This window comes from Dermacentor silvarum, chromosome 10 (genome assembly GCF_013339745.2).
Source record: "Dermacentor silvarum isolate Dsil-2018 chromosome 10, BIME_Dsil_1.4, whole genome shotgun sequence".
NCBI classification, from domain to species: Eukaryota; Metazoa; Arthropoda; class Arachnida; order Ixodida; family Ixodidae; genus Dermacentor; species Dermacentor silvarum.
Window position 1 is genome coordinate 109302771 of NC_051163.1, and position 8257 is coordinate 109311027.

The following is an 8257-nucleotide window of genomic DNA, read 5'->3' on the forward strand; positions in this document are numbered from 1 at the left end:
AAGAAGAAGAAGCAGTGACTAGTGCGCGGTATTTTAAAACCGTCCGTTCTTGTTACTGCCTCTGCCGACAAGTGCGTTTGGTTTGTCCCAAGTTAAGCAGCCAACAAGCCAGGGACTGGCGCCGCCTTCAAACCAACACTTACCCGCACATATCAAGGTTGCGCGCAATGTTTCCAGAGGTATACACAACCAGTGTATGCCCCTGGTGCAACGACCACACAGCCACACTGACACACATTACATACCAGTGTACGGAACGCCCAGCCGAGGCAGTATCCAGGCTGGTGAGCTCATCACAGACACTCACAACGTGGTCTTGGGAGGCACGACTTTCCGAGCTGGCACTGGGAAGCCAACTGGCGACCCTGGACCAGGCCCGGCGAGCCGCCGCGGCCAGTGGGGCTCTACAAGAGGGCTCCACCCGAGAATAACCACACCAACCACTCTTCGTACAATAAAGTTTATTATCTCTCTCTCGAGCTTTCGACGTCGTGACACTGGTGGAGATGCTGGGTACTTGATGCTCGGGATGCCTCCTCGGACCCGTACACGCAGTCCCGAGAATCAACCTCCGTGTAGCCCCGAAGAAACGTGAAAAAATACAAAAGCACGTGAAGAAAATGCTCGAGGATGATTTGATACAGCCTTCGAAGAGTCCTTGGGCGGCCCCTGTGGTGTTGGTCAAGAAAAAAGACGGCAGCTTACGTTTCTGTATTGACTACCGCAAGTTAAATCAGGTAACAAATAAAGACGTCTATCCGTTACCACGCATCGACGATTCACTCGACAGGTTGCGCCACGCACGCTATTTTTCCTCCATGGGCCTACGCAGCGGGTATTGGAAAATAGAAGTCGATGAGCGAAATCGGGAGAAAACTGCCTTCGGGACACCCGACGGTCTCTACGAATTTAAGGTGCTACCTTTCGGTTTGTGTACAGCACAAGCGACTTTTCAGCGTCTAATGGACACCGTACTTTCAGGTCTAAAGTGGCAAACATGCTTAGTATACCTCGACGATGTGATCGTTTTTTCGGCTACATTTGAAGAGCATCTAACCCGGCTGCAGGCTGCTCTCCAAGCCGTACGCTCTGCAGGCCTCACGTTAAAGCCTGAAAAATGTCATTTTGGCTTTAACGAACTCCAATTCCTGGGCCACGTCGTCAGTAGCGAAGGTGTCCGGCCTGACCCAGGCAAAATAGACGCGGTTACAAAATTTCCCACACCATCTAACAGGAAGGCAGTGAGACGCTTCTTGGGCCTGTGCGCCTATTATCGCCGGCTTATTGCGGACTTTTCGCGTATTGCCTCACCGTTGACGCGACTAACACGAGAAGATGTTCCCTTTGTTTGGGGCGAACGCGAGCAAATGGCATTTAACGAATTACGTCAGCGTCTGCAAATGCCCCCAGTTCTGGCACACTTTGACCGACAGCACTTCATACTGACGCGAGCAATGTAGGTCTGGGTGCCGTGCTGGTGCAATGGCAAGACGGCTCCGAGAAAGTGATAGCCTACGCCAGCAAAACTCTTTCGCGCTCAGAAGAAAACTATTCAACTATGGAGAAAGAATGCCTCGCCGTTGTGTGGGCTGTTATTAAACTTCGCCCTTATTTTTACGGTCGCTCATTCACCGTCGTCAGTGACCACCATTCTCTGTGTTGGCTGATAATTTTAAAGACCCCTGCGGTCGATTGGCGCGCTGGAGCCTCAGGCTTCAGGAGTTCAACATGTCTGTCGTATACAGGTCAGGGAAAAAGCATACCGACGCCGTCTGCCTCTCTCGGTCACCTATACAGCCTTCTGTCACCGAGGATCCGGACACAGATGGTGCATTTTTGGGAGTCGTCGATACATTTACAATTTCCCAGCAGCGCGACGCCCCAGAACTGCTTCCGCTTATTGATTTCTTGGAAGGCCGGGGCAAAGACGTGCCTCGCCTGTTTGGACGCAGTCTGGCGTCATTTTGTTTGAAGGACAATGTTCTCTATAAGAAAAACTTTTCTCCGACGGGCAGCACCTACTTACTGGTCGTGCCTGCTTCGCTTCGCAATGAAGTTCTCACAGCGTGTCATGATGAGGCCACTTCAGGTCGTCTGGGCTCCACACTAACATTGTCCCGACTGCGTCGGAAGAATTATTGGTCGAAGCTCCCAGCCGATGTTAAACATAATGTGCGCACTTGTCCTCACTGCCAAAGGCGCAAAGCACCACCCGACAAGCCAGTTGGTCTCCTACATCCTGTAGAGGTACCGGGAACGCACTTTGCCAAAATTGACATGGATTTTCTTGGACCATTTCCAACTTCAACTACAGGGAACAGGTGGATAATTGTCGCCACTGACTACCTCACCCGTTATGCGGAGACAAAAGCTACCCAGCGCGGAACAGCAGCTGAAGCAGCTCGATTTTTCGTCGAAAACGTCGTGCTTAGGCACGGTGCTCAAGCGATTGTAATTACTGACAGAGGCCCCGCGTTCACGGCCGAACTTTTAGAAGCAGTTCTCAAACTCAGCGGCACAGCCCACCTGAAAACGACAGCCTATGATCCCCAGACGAATGAACTAACGGAGCGTTTGAACAAGACACTCGCAGACATGCTTTGCATGTATGTCGACGTGGACCATAAGAACTCGGACGAGATTTTGCCGTATGTAACCTTCGCATATAACACCGCTCAACAGGAAACTACTCGCATGACACCATTCAGCTTGGTACACGGTCGCGAAGCCACGACAACTTTGAATGCAATGCTGCCCCATGAGTGCCACGATATCCATGCAGATGCTGAAGAATTTGGTCAACGTGCCGAATAAGCCAGACAGCTTGCACGTGTACGCATCCACCACCAGCAAGACCAGGTCGCAATGCAGTACAATCGTCAGCACAAATTTGTCGCCTACACACCCGGCGTGAGAGTGTGGGTTTCGATACCCATTCAGCGTAGGGGACTTTCTGAAAAACTACTAAGGCGATAATTTGGCCAATACATAATTATCAGACGACTGAACGACGTGAACTACGAGGTCATACCTGATGGTGAAGCTTGTTCGCGGCGCCGCCAGCAACCCCCCGAAGTGGTGCATGTGGTGCGCATGAAGCCGTACTATGCTTTTCCAAGTGACTGACGTTTGAGTGTCTCGTACATGCATACAGTCAAGTTGCGCATCGGGACGATGCTTCTCTTGGGAGGGAGGCAAATGCCACGTGTCTAGCGCGGCGATGACGACGACATAAGACACATCGGAACTTATGAAAAACATAGCAAGAAGAAGAAGAAGCCGTGACTAGCGCGCGGTATTTTAAAACCGTCCGTTCTTGTTACTGCCTCTGCCAACAAGTGCGTTTGGTTTGTCCCTCGAGCTTTCGACGTCGTGACAGTATAACCCTGCAAATTTAGGAACCAATAAGAATAAGCGTTTATATCGATTCCACAATTAGAATGTGTCAGTACTATTACACTTACAAAAGACACACTGGAGAGAGCTACCATCGAAACATTTTAGGTGTTATCAATACATGAAGGTGAATGCGCAAGCAAACCGCTTGTGACACTAATGCTGTGCAAATGAAATGAAGCTGATGTGGTAGACTGAAAAAAATTAATATCGAAAGTGATCCGCATGCTTGATGACCGGGAAAAGGTACCGCTTGTTCCATGCGAATATGAAATGCAATGTTAACCAATGTAATTGAACAGTGCCTGGTTTTAAATTAGAACATCGAAAAATATACAAAATTATCTATACGAAAACTATCGAAATTAAGAACATCGCGTTTAAAAATATACAACGTGCAGTACATGGTCCAGTCTTAAAGAGAATACCTATTTGTAGTCGAGAGCCGATTACAACGGATAGATGAAAGGGAGGCCCGCAAAATATTTTTATGCATGCATGTCTGCCTAATGAATCCCATCAGCACATTTTTACGATATTCTGCAGTCTACTAAATTTTGCACGTCCAATGAATTTAATTCGATTTAAAGAGGGACAACATTGTACATGTGAACGAGCCTTGGTGCTCGCTGCCCTGTTAACGTTCGAGGGTCCACGCTAAAGAAGATACTCTTTTGTTCGCCCAACCTATTACGACCCTAGACGGACGGCACTGCAGTACGGCCTTTTATCTGATACTTCACAACGAGGGCAACAGCATGCCCAGTGCCGAGCAGGTGAGATAACACTCCATGGTCAGGCCGTCGCCTTCTTGCTTGCTTCTGTGAATGTCCATGAACAGTGATCGATGTTCTTCACTGTTATTTCAGGGCACTTAGTCACCACTGCGAAATGGCACGCGAACGACATCTGCAACGCTTGTGCAGGAGCACTTACATTTCGGTTGTCCTTGCTGCCCGCGTACATTTGAATAAGTCCTTCAATAGTAGGAGTTGGCAACGGGCAACCAAAGACATCTATTAGAACCCTCCGATTGCCAAGTTTGTAGTATCTGATGCTCTGTCATTTCATTAATCTCGAGAAAGACAGACATGACGCGTTTAAACCAGACATGGAAACTGAATCACGCTCGTTATTCGTAGTACTGAAACTTCGCGGAACTAAAATTTTTTTGCATTCAAACTATAAGCAGTCAACTTCTGAAACAGCAATTTCTGAAACGCTCATTATTTCGAAAAGTTCGTACATGTGGTTCGTCATGCGACTTTGAGATATATGTGTAAAATTCCTGGTAAAGGTACTTCGACTGAATCTCTATAAAGTACCTTTGAATCTGCAGCGGCGGTGTGTTCTTTGTTATTTCCAAAAATGTTGTTGGTGCTGCTGCTGTTGTTTCCCTGGAGCCATACGCCGAGCATGCTGCTCCAGATCACCGTGGCAACGTATGAAATGACCCCTAATATACAATGTACACGCACGCGCAGAACATTCCCAAGAAACTGGCACGAGCATGGAGGTTAACAAGTACCCAGTGCATCTAGAGAGAGTATAGTTATTGTGAAATGGACGAAACAGGTTAATCAGTATTCAAGCAGAGATTGAACATCAGACACCATGTGACGCCGTAAATATTGGACTTTCTTTGATGCATAACCACCCGGTATCTAACACTGACCCCTCTCTAAAGAAGAAGCTCCCACAAAGAGTTAAGCGGGGAGGACGCCATAGATCTTAGAAAAATACAGATGTATGTTCTTCCGCACCTGAAAAGACAAAACGCCATGTTTCCTGACTGGTACCCGAAGGTTAAATACCCTTGGTGCGAAGGTAGCCCCACTTTACACCACGTATGATGGGGCTGCACTCAAAAGCCACAGGCACTTAACACAGAGTTAAGCATACGGAAAATCCTAAACTCGAAGCAGTGGGGGGCACAAGTGTCCAGCTCGGATCTAGAGGACCACATGGTTCCCCTGCATCCGGCGGGCGGCTAAAGCCAGCGAGGCCCTGGTCTAGCAGACTCTGACCATCTACTCCCCAAACCCTCTTTGCATTTTCACCAATAAAGTTTCTATGCTTCTTTGATACATAACCGCCGGTACCTAACACTGGCCCCTCTCTGAAAAAGAAAAGCGGAACTAAACTTTTATAACACTAAGGAGGTGTTCTATTCAAGTTTAGCCTGCATTGTACATGTACAATATGTAACCAGTCGACAGCAAAGTACGTGCACAATTCTCAGATTATCAACTTCGAAATTAGTACATATGCATTTGTAAGTTGCTAAAATGTGCATGGGCGGGCCTTCAAATGGTGGTTTCAATACCCACGCTTTCCACCCCAGCATGTCTACCACAACTTTGTGCAAACGTTGTAAGGCCCTTCTCTGTAAAGAACAAATACCAATTAAAAATAAATTACTAGCTACCGAATTGACTAGGCTATTCGTTTGTAAAGAGGGCTTGGCGATTGCACAACCGCCTTGATTGATAGTGCGCTCGTCTCCTGGCCGCCATCTTGGGGTACGAGCAAGTCTATAAACTCCGTGAACAAAGAAAGCCGGAAACCACGACAGCACAAAAGCCGCGTCTTGCGCCCAGAGGCAAATCGATAACAGTCATAATGCGGTGGAAAACAGTCCTGTCGAAAAGCAAAGCAATGTGCACATGATAATTTGGTGCACTGACGTCATCATGGCTGTCATGTGTTGAGGTACTCTCACGGTGAGATGCTGCCACCGCGACGTCACGTGAAGACTATCTACGTACACGAACTGCTTTGCGAATGAAATTCGTCATCTGTGCTTTTCTCCGCTCGTCGCATTGCTCGCCCCGGCAACCGCAGCACATCACGTGAGCAACAATCAACAATGCAACAGTCGGCCCGCGGGTCCGAGCGGGCTCGGTGGTCCGAGCTTCGGGGCCCACGCATGCGCAGTCGGGACGGCTGCGCATGCCTGTGGCGGCTGCGCAAACGCAACATCCAGTGCCCGTCACCCCTTCTGGGACGGTCGAACCATAGCAGAGCAGCGCAGGTCTGTGGTGGATGGCCTGACCATCAACTCCTTTGAGGAATGAATCAGTGCCAGAGGCAATGAGGCCACGAAGTTGGCGCTGGCGCTCCTGCGGTACGCCGACATGATCGAGGTTCTCCCTCACAAATAGGAATATTCTTGATGATGATGACAATGATGATGAGGATGATGATTTTTTGGCATTCCCTCCGAAACGAGGCGGAGACAAATAATACCATAGCCTGCTTGAGCTAATCAATTAATCTCAAGGTATTAATCAATCTAATATTTCGCCCATGCCTTCCTTCCTTCGGTCTTCCTTAAAACCTGCGTATCTACCTTGTATATTTACCTATGCCTGTAACGGATCCGGCTTCATAAATGACTTCCCTGTTTTTTTTTTTTCGCCAATACTCTAAAAGTTCCTTCCTTATATCTTGCTGCCGGGAACCCAGTGCCAGCCTTTTTCTTCCATTCCTTTCCCCATAGTTGGCCAACGAGTCATGCTTTCCGAAATAAAATGCATCATTCATTCAGTCAATCATTCATTCACTCATTCTTTCATTCATTCATTCTTTCATTCACTCATTCTTTCATTCCCTTTGTAAAAGCAACACTAAAGAGAAAAACTAAGTGCAGCTGTATTAGTAAACCTCACTTCCACAACAGCAAAAAAGCCTCTCTTGATATGAGAAGTTTCTTGGTAAGCGAAAAAAGGCGAAAAACGTAAGACTGGCGATGACGCCGGCTTGAAATTCCCGCAGAAACTTGGCGAGACGTAAGGGCTTTCGACGGCTTCTGTTCGAGCCTAGTTAAGTGTAATTGTATTAGCATTCGCAGTGTGCTTCACGCAGTTTCCGAGTGCTATGCATGTCTATCTATCTACGTTTGTATCTAGGATTGTATCTAACCGTTTTTCCGCCTACTTCGGTCACAAGGTAGTTCATGGTCGGATGTGTAGCACATCGGGCTGGTGTGCTGAGGTATCAGGGCTCGAAGCCAGCCATAGGGCCAACATGGGTCAGTGAGTTTGTGGCAGTGTTTACAGACGTGCCGCTCTTCGACGAACCTCTTCCACATCGACATGGGTCACTGTAAGATGCGGGACTGGGTAGACACCGCTATTCGAAGAAACCCTTTGACACCCACTTGGAGCACTGGCTATGCTCCATTCAGTCTGTGCTGATCTCCAATGCACCTCTTGGATGCTAGCCACTGGGTAGGTGCCAGTAGCTGTGTGTGCCGCAATTCAATGAACGTCTTTGACACCAACTGGGGTAAATAGGCATGTGCCAGTGAGAATGTTCCACTCTACAATGACACCATCGACGGACATATATATATCCGCAAACTGAAAAGTGATCACCAGCTTCGTGACAACATGCGATGAACGCTTGTTCCTTCGAAGCTGGGAGGTGGCGGGTTCGAAAACCCTGTGGTGTATATTGTGAACCCACGACCGGTGAAAGCGTGGTAACGTGCAGCTGTACTTCGTGTCTCTGTGTGGAGAGCGTAATTAGCCGCACGGCGAACTAGGCCTGGACCTCATCGGTGCAGTGCAGCCTGTTCGACACGGCGTCACTTTGATTGCGGCTGCAGAGTCGAATCTCGGCAGAACAACGTGCGTGGCATTTGGGTAGGAGAGACTTGGGGTGGGAATAGGTGTTAAGGGTACAGTGCCGCGCAAACGACAAAGTCTCTGTTGAGAAAGAAAACGCGTTCAAATTCACGGCTTGCTGCTCGAGCTGCAACGTCGAACGCAACAACAACGTAATTTGGCTAGCTGGTTCTCCCAAGCCCCGCCAGCGATACACAGGCGATGTTTCTATCCAAACGGACAAAACGCAA